General features: G+C 36.0%; 1 long non-coding RNA gene across 1 annotated transcript in view; it reads right to left on the bottom strand.

Annotated features, from left to right (window-relative positions):
- Positions 1–635: 635 nt before the first annotated feature.
- The window catches only part of LOC118766769, a 30,595-nt gene continuing 16,230 nt past the window's right edge, over positions 636–15,000 (bottom strand). Inside the window, exon 2 of the long non-coding RNA XR_005002683.1 lies at positions 636–1,490. This is a non-coding gene — a long non-coding RNA (uncharacterized LOC118766769). The remainder of the gene's footprint in view (positions 1,491–15,000) is intronic.

Genomic DNA, 15,000 nt, shown 5'->3' with positions numbered 1-15,000 from the left:
ATACATACATACATACATACATACATACAAACATACATACGAGATGCGTTCAAAAGTATCCGACTTTATTTTTCCCGCTAAAACTAATGCTGCGTGGGGAAAATCATTTGGATGAAAGATAACGCGACCCTTCCTGCTCATGCGTGAAAATGCTTCCGCCAGCTGGCAGAGTGAATTCCCAGCTGTTAAGCCTAGAGTACAGACGTGTAGCGCGCACTCGTCAGATCTTCGTTTTCACGCCAGATGACCGAACGCATTGGGCAGAGATATTGCATCAGGTTTTGCCAAAATTTTGGTGTTACTCTTGCTCAAACCATCCGGAAGATTCAGGAGGCCTTTGGTGATAATGCTACGGACAATACTCAGAACAAGGAGTGGCACAACCACTTCAAATATGGCCGCACCTCAATAGAGGGTGGGGAACGCTCAAGCAACCAAAATGAGGAGCCGATTGAGAACGTTCGGCGAATAGTCATGAAAGGCCGTCATGTAGCAATCCAGAAAATTGTCCATGAAGTGAGAATAAGCACAGGATCACTTCATTCTATTTTAACGGAGAATTTGTGCATGCGGAGAGCGTCGGCAAAATGCACAACTTGAAGAAAGTTCTGCATTTTTTCGGCATGTATAGCTGGTTTTTTCTGACCTGAATCACCAATATTTTGCTCTTTGTCATGGCACCTTCTGCTGGACACTGTTCCGATATAGCTCTGTTACCTGCGAGGGTCACTTGGACTCGTTAGTTCATTTTCACGTGCCCTGATCACATGTCAAGTAAAGTCTAATTCGATCAACACTCCCATACTGCGACATAAAACCCATTGCTGATAGAGGTCAACTTCGTGTACAGTCTCTCTTACCTTCAATCCTGCTCCTTTGACCTACATCCTGGGTCATAGTTGTATAGTCAAAGTTCTGACTATTTCAGACAATTCTTTCGCTGTTGTCGGTTTTGAAGGTACAACAAATAGTGCCATAGCTTTTTCCATTTTCATTTCAGATTATTTCCCCCGAAATGCTTTGAAGGGCTTACGTACTACCTGACGTGAAACAAAAGTTAATCTGCTTCGCTCTTTTCGAAAGCAAAGATATATTACTTTTCTCTCCGCACTCTCCTAGGTTATCACGTCTGACAATGGAAGTTGCTGTTGATGATTATCATGATATTCTTGATGTTATTACTGCTGTTTTCAAAATTACTTATTTGAATACTTGAGAAATCTTCCCCTCATAACTGCTTATTATACAGCATAGTTTCTTCTTTCTCCTGTATATTTTATTGTGCGGTTTCATTTTGTATTATTTATCCAGCGATTATGTTTTGTCGTCTGGCATAATTCTGTGGGGAAGCCATTTTGGATATGAAAATATAACGTGTGCAAATAAATTTTTAAAGTTCGCGAAACGAACCTATTTTCTTTTCTGTGGCCTGATTCCCCTGGTATATAGAGAAGTTTCTCCATTAGCAATTATAGTTCTTTCGACATGCACTGCAAAGAAATGTTTTATTTGGTAATGCTTGAATAAAAAGATTTTTGAGGGGAGAATAAACCAGAACTTATAATACCAGATTTGAATAATAATAATAATAATAATAATAATAATAATAATAATAATAATAATAATAACAACAACAACAACAACAACAACAACAACAACAACAACAACAACAACAAGATAGATGCAAATAAGCCAGACATTATATTGAAAACCCTCAGACAAAAATCATGCCTCCTCATTGATATGAGTGTCCTAATCAATATAAAGGTATCTGTCAAGACCTACCCAAAACTGAGCAAGTATACAGAATATAAATTAGCAAAATGCGGAACCTGAAGGCTTGTTGTCATAGGTGCCCTAAGAATATATAGCAAAAGGAGCTGATTGCTACCTAGCTCACATATTAGGAAACCCAAAATGGTAGAAATTCAAAAGATAGTACTTATGGGAACTGCCAATATCCTACGTAAAATACTTTTTATGTAATCTCAAATTTTGAAACAAACACATAACTTTCTTATGGTTTCTTAAACATTCTCTAGAACAATACTATGTACAAAACCAAATATATGGCACACTAGGCATAGCACCAACATGAACTTCTAACTTGTCTCTTGAAGTCTCTGGGAGAGACTTGGAGCCAATATGTACAAATGCAAAGCAAAAGTCAAATATAAAATAATAATAATAATATAATAATAATAATATAATAATAATAATAATAATAATAATAATAATAATAATGACAGATGACAACGTGTCAAAAGAGTACTTATGGGAACTGCCAATATCCTACGTAAAATACTTTCTATGTAATCTCAAATTTTGAAACAAACACATAACACATATAACATACAGAAAATTGCACTACTAGGCACTGCACACATCCTACGCAGAACACTTTCCATACAATAACCATCAGAGCATCACAACAAATCACAGCACATACCTAAGGCACACAGAGCTGCGCTCGGTAGTGAAGTGAAAGCACGCTATAAAAATAAAACTACTGAATAACAATAATAATAATAATAATAATAATAATAATAATAATAATAATAATAATAATAATAATAATAATAATAATAATAATAATAATAATGAAACGAAATGAACGAACTATTGAGTTTGGTTTAATGGCCTACCAATGTATACTATGAGTTTCTTTGCCCTAGGAGTCGGGAAGACACTCGGCAAGAAATGGAAGCAAATTTGAAAGAAGAAAAAAAAAAGTAATAATAATAATAATATAATAATAATAATAATAATAATAATAATAATAATGTTGATGATGATGATGATAAATGACTGGATGCAGCAGCAGGCACTGGATTGAAAATGCTATCATGTACATGCTTTGTCTTGGTATAAAAGATGGGCTACAGCAAATATTCTTCTCTATGCCACAGATTTACTTGTCAATTGCTTGACCTTAACTACTTGAGCATGTCCCTTGGTGGCTGACGATATGTGCATCTCTGATCACGAACAGAAGTAGTGGCGGTGCATCATAGCCATGTGTTGAGAGGAATTCTTTGGGGTTTGGATAACTCACCTTTGGAAACATGGGTGTTTCGTTCATCATCCTTAAACAAACTTCACTCAAGGACCTTTTGAATGGGACGGGCTACTCAACCTGAAGAAAATTCTAACTGGGCCTCATCTGCAAGGTCATGTGCTGTTAATCTTGATATGAGATCACCATGTCGCGCACATATGGTTATGATGTATGTGCCTGATGTACCCTTATCAGACGGGTAGTTGTGAAGGGTATAATGGGCTTCGTATATTTTTACCCAAGTGTTACTTTCATGGCATGCACTGCTCTCACACTCAATAATAATAATGAGGAGGAGGAGGAAACAAGAGTGCCTAATAATTGACGTGGCAGTGCCAGGAGATCAACATATTATGAAAGAAAGAGAAAAAGTTGATAAATATGGAGACCTGAGAATTGAGATCGCTAAGATGTGGCAGTTACGAGAGTCGAACATAAAGGCTATCCCTATTGTCATTGGAGCATTGGGTTCAATACCACCGAATCTAAAAAAGTATCTGAAAACCTTAGAAATACCCTACAATTTAGATGTATTACAAAAGTCGGCATTATTTAGAACTGCACACATATTGCGTAAAGTACTGTCTGTCTGAGGTCCTTGACAAACAGTAGAAACCCCCAGTAGACACAATATCTTCAATCAACAACCTTACGATATTTTATACTGTGCGATATCTATAATAATAATAATAATAATAATAATAATAATAATAATAATATAATAATAATAATAATAATAATGATGATGATAATGGGTTAAAATTTTGGCACAAGGCCAGCTATTTTGGAGAAGGGGTTAAGTTGATTACATCAAATCTAGTGCAAAACTGGTACTTATTTCGTGGACCCTGAGAGATTGAAAGGTTAAGTCTACCTCGGCAGAATTTCTACTCAAAGCGTAAAGCGTAAAACTGACAGGGATACCATTAAGTAATTCATCCGGTGTTTTAACGATCCTGCTAGCCCGCTGTCCTAATTCTAACAACAACAATAACAGTAGCAGCATTAACAACAACAGCAACAATAACAATAATGATAATAATACCAACAACAGCAAAAACAATGATGATGATGATGGTGATGATGATGATGATGATGGTGATGATGATGATGATGATGTGATGATGATGATGATGATGATGGTGGTGGTGGTGGTGGTGGTGGTGGTGGTGGTGGTGATGATGACGGTCACTCCCGTTGACTTCGACGTATGAGTGATTGAAGGAGATGATTTTAAAAGGGAGCGAGAGAGAGACATACAGACACACTGACAGACAGACAGACAGAGACAGAGAGAAGAAAAACAACAAAAAAAAAACAACTTTAAAAATAAAAGAAGCTGTATGTATTTGCTATGGATTTGTGAAAGTAATTTGAGTCCAGGCCTGGGTTTGCTATGAAGTCACAATGGGAAGACTGATGATTTTTGATTTTCCCTGTGACTGGACAAATTCGTCTTTTCATTGCAGGATATAGTTCTTCCATTCTTCCGTTTCATCGACTCAAATTGTTTTGATGCATCATGACACTTTTTAATCCATGCAGATCAGTCTGGGCAAAGACTTTCCTAAGGTGTCAAATTAAGCTGTAGAGACTATAGTGATTGCTTCAACTTAACCTTTTACCTAAGGATGGGTCTTCTTTTATCGCGGTAGTTCTCAAAAGAATTTTCGGAATGCGGTCACCTTTCATTCGAACATGTCCTTCGCATCTGCACTAAATTTTCAGCAGCATTCTTTTGATACAGGAGGTATCACATTTTTGCAAAATTTTGACATTTGATATCTCATCTTGCCATTTTATTTTGCACATATTGTGCTGACAACAAATGTAAAATCTTTCGTGTTTCTTTACGTGTCTGTTGTAGAGAGTCCGTGCAGATGCTTACAGATATTTCGCCAGTCATTACGTTCTAAGTTCAAATGTCACCGGGGTCGACTTAGCCTTTCATCCTTTCGAGATCGATAAAGTAAGTACCAGCTGTCTACTAGAGTAAATGAAATTGACCTAACCACTTCCCTGAAATTTCAGGCCTTGTGCCTAAAGCAGAAAAGATTATTATTATTATTATTATTATTATTATTATTATTATTATTATTATTATTATTATTATTATTATCATCATCATCATCATCATCATCATCATCATCATCATCATCATCATCATTATTATTATCATTGCCTTTGCACAGCTTCTAACGCTGGAGATGTACTGCAGTGTCAGCTGTTCACTACCAGTGAACTAAGGTAACACCTCTTATTTTTCGAGCACCTTCCGGAGTATTCGAGCGGTTCCAAGTGCTCCACCCTTATTGCAGCCCCTATTTGTTCCACGTACTTCTCGAGATTTTTGCTCACTGTTCCCAGGGCTCCGACAATTATTGGTACTACTGCTACCTTTTTTCATCAACCACAACTGCTTAACTTCCCAAGCTTACCTGTCATATCTCTCAACTTTTCTTTCTTCCTTATCGCATACCTCATTGTCAGCTGGGCATGCTATATCTATGATCCAGCATAGTTTGTTTTCTTTCTCAATTAAGACTATGTCCGGCTTCCTATTCTCTATTTCATAGACGCACTGAATCATAAAATCCCACAGGGTTTTTACATTTCTATTTTCGACGATGCCTTCAGGTTTGTGGCTTGTCTATATTGTCGTACCGTCTCTTATATTCCTTCTGGGTTAGTGGTGCACATTGGCTGGTAATACGGATTCACCATTTTGTCCACAGATTCTGCACTTGCCACTTTCTGCTGTGTTGTCTATTCTGTATTTTATGTAGTTTGTTCTTAGAGCTTGCTCCTGGGCAGCTCAGATTACAGCCTCCATTTTAATCATTCACATCTTTTTTCTCTGGTTGTCTTACCTTCAACATCCCTATGAAACTGACCATGCATTCTTTTCTTTACCCACCTGTTTTCAGTTTCATTCGTTTTCAATTTCTTGTATAGTGCTTTATCTTTGCAATCTTTCATCCTACACAAGCCTGACCTTCCTACTTCTAATAATAGCGGTTCTGTGGCATTTTTATATACCATGCTAGGTTGTTTTCTTCTTTTCTAATGCTGTAATGCTGTGTTCGCATCAAATAAGTCCTCTTCCCGCTCTTTTTCTTGGTACATACAATCTCTCTGTGTCACCTTTTGGGTAGAGTGTCCCATATCTAGTCAGAAACTTCCTTGTCTGTCTGTCTAAGCTGTTTAGTTCGTCTACTATTCATGCGATTACCCCTGCTACATATCTAAGGAGTGAAAACTCCCAGGTGTTGATAGCTTCAATCTTATTCCGTCCGTTTAATTTCGACTGAAGGATCAATCTCAGTCTGCGCCAGGACTCCACCTTCAATTATTCTGTCATTTCGTTCTCCATCAATTTATCTATTTCCAATATCCCCAAGTATTTATAGCCCGTCTCTTCTATCTGCTTCATAACCTCCCCAGAAGGTATCGTTAGCTCGTCCATACATTTGATTTTGCCTCTCTGCAAGACTAACACACCACACTTTCTCAGTCTGAACTCCATTCTGATATCAGCACTCAAGGTATACACCGTATCAATGAGGGAACTGACTTGGGCTTCATCTTTACCATAAAGTTTGAGGTTATCCATGACTAACAAATGGTTGACTTTTTGTTTGCGGCTTTTGAATACATACCCAGCTTTGCTTCCATCAGAACCAGTGTTAGTGGTATCATGCACAGTACAAAGATCAGTGGGTTCAAGCAGTGCCCTTGAAGATGCCTCTTCTGATTTCTATTGTCCCTAAACTTTTCCCATACGCTTTCAGTTCCGTCCTCCACTACACCATACTTTTTCCAAGTAATGGCTCAACATTCGATGCTATACCAAATAGGTCTATATATCCCTTATTTCAAGAATGTGGGATCATACCGTACGCCTTACGATAATGGAGCCATGACATAGCTAAGTTAGTTTACGTCTTCTTGCAGTCTCTAAGTACAGTTTTGTCTACCAAGAGGTAATCCTTGGTACCTCTGCACTTAAGCTTGCAACAGTTCTGCTTATGTGGCAGGACTCCATTTTTTTCCCGATGTCCGTACATTGACTCTGTGACTATTCATTTTCTCTGCTGCTGTTTTTCCAATACCCGACTTTTGATAGCTTCGAGCTCTACTTCTGTGAACCAACGATTTTTTCTTATTGCTCTAGCTTGATCACATAATCTCTGTTCCCTGAGTTGAAACAATTCTCTTTCTCTCCATTGATGATGTATACGTTGTTGGTATCTCCTAAGATGAACACCATTTTCGACTACGGGGTTGCTCAGATATTAGCATTCCGTGACCAAAGCATCGATTTGTTTGTTCCATCTACGCTGTGTGTGCTGGTTCCTTGCTGGATAACGACAGCCTGGAGTCGAACCAGTAACACTGTTACCATCAAGGGCTTCAGTTTCATTACCACCGTTATTCACAATATTTTGCTTTTTCATTGTAACTCATATGAGGAAGCAATTATCAGGTTGTGCAATTACCAGTGCTTTTTATTGTGACACCATCACTAAATTTATCATCAATCAGAGCATAGACACAGCAGTAAAAGCTAGAAAGAAAAATCTAATGATATCATGAATAAACTATAGGAAAGCCTATGACAGGATCCCACATCCATAGTAAGCGAATGTTTGAGTATATTCAGTATAGCAGACAACATAAGAGAATCAATTAGCTTTAGAAATGGAATTAGCTGAAGAAATGGTAAATAGATCTCTACTCAGGTGACACACTCTTAGGGAAAGTTAATATCAAAAGCGGAATGTCCCCTTTAATATTTATGTTTTATGTCTGATCCCCCTCAGTTTAGTATTAAGTTCAAGGATAATAGAAATCAGGAGAGGCATCTTCAAGGGCACTGTCGTAACCCACTGATCTTTGTACTGTGCATGACACCACTAACACTGATTCTGATGAAATGGCACGGTATCAGTTTAGAATTAGTAATGGAAAAATTAACCATTTGCTCTATATGAATGATCTGAAGCTTTTTAGTAAGAATGAAAACGATTCCTTACTACATACTGTAAAAATCTTCAGCAAATATATAGGCATGGAATTTGGCATAGATAAGTGTGCAACATTAGTCATGTGAAGGGGACAGGTAGTCAGCAGCGAAAGCGTCCAATTACCAGATGGCTAGACATTAAAATCATTGAAAGGAGGAGAGAGTTATAAGTATCTAGGAGTATTAGAACCTGGCAGAGTACTAACTACAGAAATGAAAACGATAATTGAGAAGGTGTACAACAGAAGGGTGAGGAAGCTAATGAAGTCAAAGCTAAATGGTCCGAATCTAGTGAAGGCCGTAAATACTTGAGCAGTATCATTACTTAGACATTCAGCAGCTTTTGTAGATTGGATAAAAGCTGAATTAGCAAAGCTAGACAGAAACACTCGGAGGAAATTCAATATGAACTGAGGACTCCACTCAAGGGCAGGAGGAGCAAGATTATACCTACCAAGAAAGGAGGGTGGGAGAGGGTCGATATCAGATGAGGACAGCGTGGCGTTTGTTAGAGTAGATATAAACTCCTACGTAGGTAATAGTGAAGAAAGTATATTAAAAGCTACTAGAGTCACAGAAAGATATAGTGAAACCAAAACACCAAACGAACTTAAGACCCAGAAAAAAGAACAGAAATTATCTGACTGGCAGAAGAAGGCGTTGCATGGTAGATTCCCAAAGATAGTTGCAGTAAATAGTAGTAATGAGATATGGTTATTGTTGCAGAAGGGAAAGCTGAAAGGGAGACAGAAAGTTTGTTAGTAGCAGCACAAGATCAAGCATTATGGACTAATTGGATAAAAGCCTAAGTAAACAAAAACCAAGTAGATTCCCAATGTATGTTATGCAAATCAAAAGTGAAAAGCTATACTCATATAGTAAATGAATGTAGCATGCTGGCAGAGAAAGAATACAAGGAAAGACATGACAATCTAGGGAGAGTAATCCACTGAGAGCTTTGTAGAAAGCTAGGATTTGAACATACTGATAAATGGTATGAACATGAACCTAGTAAAGCACTAGAAAAAATAAGAAGTACAAGACTTTAACATTCAGACTGACAGTAATAAAAGCTAGAAAGCCTGATTCACTATTAGTAGAGAAAAGCAATAGAAAGTACCAGATAACTGACTTTACAGTCCCAAATAATGAAAAAACTAATATGTGAAGTATAGAAAAATATCAAAGTTCCAGGACCAAGCTATTGAATTATAGAGACTATGGAAAGTGCGGGAAAAATGTATCCCAGTAGTTATAGGTGCATTGGGAACTATCCTTAAAGATCTGAACAGATTGTCATAAAACCAGTTTAGTAGAGCTAAACTGCCATAAAACCAATTAGTAGAGCTTCAAAAAACAGTGTTAGGGAGAGCTAGGATATTTAGGAGGGTTCTTGGCATCTAAGGCAACTTGTTGTAGCCTGATGTTAGGATTCTTTTCTAACAGTATAATCTGCTGAGTGTATAATAATAATAATAATAATAATAATAATAATAATAATAATAATAATAATAATAATAATAATAATAATAATAATATTAATAATAATAACAACAACAATAATAATAATAATAATAATAATAATAATAATAATAATAATAATAATAATAATAATAATAATAATAATAATAATAATAATAATAATAATAATAATGATGATAATAATAATAATAAATTGAAACCATTGATCATGTTGTCTCCAAGTGCAGTCTTCTAGCGCTTACAGAGTATCTCAACAGGCATGATAGAGCTACACAATATATTCACTGGGTAATCTGCAAAAAACCTGAAAATAACTGGTGGGAACACAAACCACCTCCAGTGCTTAAAAATGACCACATCTCACTCCTCTGGAACTTCCCCATTCAAACTGACAGAAAGATAGATGCAAATAGGCCAGACATCATATTGAAAGACTTCAGACAAAGAACATACCTCCTCATTGATATGACTGTCCCAATCGGTATAAACGTATCTGTCAAGACCTACCAAAAACTGAGCAAATATAAAGATCTTGAAATAGAAATCAGCAAAATGTGGAACCTGAAGACTAAAACAATACCTGTTGTCATAGGTGCCCTGGGAATGATAGCAAAAGGGGCTGATAGCTACCTTACTCAGATACCAGGAAACCCCAAAATTGCAGAAATTCAAAAGATAGTGCTCATGGGAACTGCTCATATCCTACGCAAAATACTTTCTATGTAATCTCAAGTTTTAGAACAAACATAATTATCGTATGTTATTTTTTAGACATTCCCTAGTACAACACTAAATACAAAACCAAATATATGGCACACTAGGCATAACAACAACACGAACTTCCAACCTGTCGTCTCTTGAGGTCTCTGGGTGAGACTTGGAGCCAACTTGTACAAATATAAAGCAAAAGTCAAACATAGAATAATAATAATAATAATAATAATAATAATAATAATAATAATAATAATAATAATGATGGCGATGATGATAATAATATTAACAATAACAACAACAACAACAACAATAATAACAATAATAATAATAATAATAATAATAATAATAATAATAATATAATAACAATAATAATAACAGTAATAATAATAATAACAATAATAATAACAATAATAATAACAGTAATAATAATAATAACAATAATAATAATAATGATAATAATAATAATAACAATAATAATAATAACAATAATAATAACAGTAATAATAATAATAACAATAATAATAACAATAATAATAACAGTAATAATAATAATAACAATAATAATAATAATAATAATAATAATGATGATGATGATGATGATGATGATGATGATGATGATGATAATAATAATAATAATAATAATAATAATAATAATAATAATAATAACACCGGGGACGTTTAAGAGAGAACACTGGGGACGTTTAAGATGTGATAACGATAAAACAGAGCTCCGAAATCTATCCACAAACATCGAAAACAAAGACATCGTATGGAGCCAAAGATTTACTTACAAAGGATTGGACTATATCCGAGTAAGTAATACTCATTGAAATTTATTACTATTTTCGAAACGAAATTATGTATTTTAACTCGATATCATCTCCACCTCTAACACAACACATGTAAACATGCGTGGTACATTACGATCCATCAACACCAGATCATCCCCGACCCCAAACACCATGTACAAAAACCTACGAAGAAATTAAATAACGCCGATATTATTCAACCCAAGAATAAAAATCGGGAAGAACGTACTTTAAACTTACAACACAAAATGTACGAAAAACTACACGTGCAAAACAATGTGACAACAGAATTGAACGGACCGGTACCCTACGAAAATGACGACCGTCAAAATAATGGGCCGGACGTTGTTCCTCATGTCCCGCAAATAAAACCCAAAAGACATAAATGGACACGTGAGGAATACATTTCTATCCTACACGCTTACTTCACAGCAGTGCTCTACCCAAAAAATGAAAACACAACAACACATACATATAAAATATGGAAGGAAAATAACATAAATATAGATTTGGATACATCAATGAACCCTAATAAACTAGCTAACGTACGAAGATACATTCTCAACGCAAAAAAAAATATGAGAAATAGAAATAGAACATCTAAAAGAAAAAATACATCAGGAAAATGTAGATAGAAGTCACACAACAACGCCCAACAATATAAACACTGAAACAGTAAAACACGAAGACAAACGTAACATTCCCAACAAACACGATGTAAACAAAAAACAACAAGCCCAGACCGTAAGGATGCATAATAATACACGACAAACAGCAAGCCAAAACACGACAAATAAACATACAAATGAGAACGAAAGCGACACAAATCTAAAATCTGGAAACAACGAAGGGGAGCCTAATGATTATGATTATATAAAAAGTAGAATAATCAAAGAACTAAAAACCACAGAGCTCAAAATGGACCACCGACCATACCTCCCAAAAATCAAAATGGACGAAACAACACCAATTATAAACAGCATAAACCTAGCCGTCGCGGAACTAATAGCCACTGAAACAAAAAGCGATATCACTGAGCTAAATGACTTAGTATACGCAGCAGCCACTGCAGCCACAAAAGAAGCTGGATACTCACTCAAACCCATCCAAACAGAAGTACCACCACCCAAACAAACCCTGTGAATAAATAACATCCAAAACAAAATACAAAAAATGAGAAAAGATCTGTCGATTCTTAATGAAATCAGTAGACAATCAACGCTACTGAGCAACAAAAAGAAAACAAAAATACTTCGCAAATACAACATCACAGAAAAAGACTTACCTGAGATAAAAGAAAAGCTAAAGCAAGATATCCTTGCCAAAGCACAAAGGATCAACTCCAACCCCAAAAAGTTCTACCAAGAACTTGGCAAAAATAAAATAGAAATCACTGCAGCACCAACGGCAGAAGAATTGGAAGAATTCTGGAGAGAAATATGGTCGGCGAACGAACAATCAAAAAAAGGGAGTATTAAAATAACAAACTCAGCATCTGAGCAACTTTGGACCCCCATAACAACTGAAGAGGTCACCCAGGCACTGCAAAGACTAAGCAACTGGAAGGCACCTGGGAATGACAAGATCCCCAACTTCTGGTTGAAATATCTAACAGGAATGCACAAAAAGCTGGCTGAAAACTTTAACAACATGCTAGCAGAGCCAGAGACAATGCCTGAATGGCTCACGAAGGGGAAAATCATCTTAATTCCCAAATCAAATGAGACAGCAAAACCAGAAAACTACAGACCAATAACCTGTCTCCTTACAATGTACAAGGCATTTACTGCAGTGATATCGGAAAGGTTGAACAAGCACCTGGACGAAAACAACCTGTTTCCAGAAGAGCAGAAAGGATTCCGCAAAGGCTCATATGGCTGTAAAGATCAACTAATGATTAATAAAGCCATAACTGAAGACAGCCACAGAAAGAAGAAAGGCCTCAGTATGGCCTGGATCCACTACAAAAAGGCGTTTGATAGCATCCCCCACACATGGATCCTCGAAACACTAGCCATTAACAAAGTAGCACCAACAATTATAAAATTCATAGGACACACTATGAATAAATGGCAAACAGTGCTACACCTCCAAACAAAAGAGGGACTCATGAAAACCAAAGACATCCCCATTAGAAGAGGAATATTCCAAGGAGACACGCTCTCTCCACTCCTTTTCTGCTTGGCACTGTCACCTCTATCTGATATGCTAAATAGAAGTGGATGCGGATATAAATGTTACGGCAAAACGATCAGCCACCTTTTATATATGGATGACCTAAAACTATACGCTGCAAATGACAAACAGCTGGAAACACTATTAAGACAGTTCATGGTTTACCAAAGAAAGATATGAAATTTGGATTAGAAAAATGCGCCAAAGTAACCCTGAAAAGAGGAAAACTAGTTAAGAGTAGCAACATCACACTAGATAAAACCAATGAAATAAAAGAATTAGACCAAAGCCAAACTTACAAATACTTAGGAATCCATGAACTAGATAAGACACAACACACACAAATGAAAGAGAAAATAAAAAAATAATATTATAGACGAGTTAGATCAATACTAAAAACAAGATAATAGGTATTAACACTTTAGCTGTCCCAGTTATAAGTTACAACTACAATATCCTTAACTGGACACTAAATGAACTGACCAAAATAGATAGGAAAACAAGAAAAATAATGACAGGGTCTAGGATACATCACCCAAAATCTGACATAGAAAGACTATATATACAACGTATAGGAGGTGGTAGAGGCCTTATACAGCTGGAAAACTACTATAAAATAACCACCATAGGACTGCAAAAATATCTACTTCAGAAGGAAAGAAAACTGATACAAATAGAGGCAAAACACGAGCAAAACAAAAAACTATTCTCAGTATTTAAGGAAGCTGACAAATACAAACAAGAAATCATACCACCTAATAAACATGAAGAAGAAGAAGAAGAAGATGAAGAAGATGAAGAAGAAGAAGAAGAAAAGAAGAAGAAGAAGAAGAAGAAGACGAAGAAGAAGAAGAAGAAGAAGAAGAGAAGAAGAAGAAGAAGAGAAGAAGAAGAGAAAAGAAGAAGAAAAGAAGAAGAAGAAGAAAAACAACAAAAGCTATAAAACAAATGAAATCCAAACTAAAACTAGAACAGCAAAGAACCATGATAAAACGATGGCAAGAAAAGCCCCTTCATGGTAAATACTGGACTAAACTAAATGCAAAAGAGATAGACAAAAAAAATCCCAGCAATGGTTGAGAAGCTCAGGACTCAAAGCAGAGACAGAGGGATTCTTAATTGCAGCACAAGACCAAAGCCTCCCCACCAGAAATTACCAAAAAATGTAATGAAAAGAAATATAACAAGTAACTGCAGAATATGTGGAGATGGACAAGAAACAATAAATCATATTATCTCTGGCTGCCCAGTCCTGGCTAAGAAGGAATATATTCACAGACATGACAGAGTTGGAACCTACATACACTGGAAGCTATGCCAACATTATGGAATAACAACAGAAAAAAGATGGTATAGGCACACACCAGAAAAGGTCACAAAAACGAGAAAGCAACCATACTCTGGGATATGCCGATACACACAGATAGAGAAATTAAGGCCAACAGACCAGATATAGTTGTCAGAGATCATGAAGAAAAAAATGCTTTCTAATTGATGTATCAATACCGGCAGATGACAACGTGTCTCTAAAAGAAATGGAGAAACTTTCAAATACAAAGACCTGGAATAGAGTAACCAGAATGTGGAATCTAAAAACAGAAACAATTCCTATCATAGTAGGTGCATTAGGAATGATAAAAAATATATTCAGACAAATACATAACAAAAACACCAGGACTTACAAACACATATAACATACAGAAAATTGCACTACTAGGCACTGCACACATCCTACG

The sequence above is a fragment of the Octopus sinensis genome, linkage group LG17, assembly GCF_006345805.1.
Source record: "Octopus sinensis linkage group LG17, ASM634580v1, whole genome shotgun sequence".
Lineage (NCBI taxonomy): Eukaryota > Metazoa > Mollusca > Cephalopoda > Octopoda > Octopodidae > Octopus > Octopus sinensis.
This window is presented reverse-complemented; position numbering and strand designations above follow the sequence as displayed.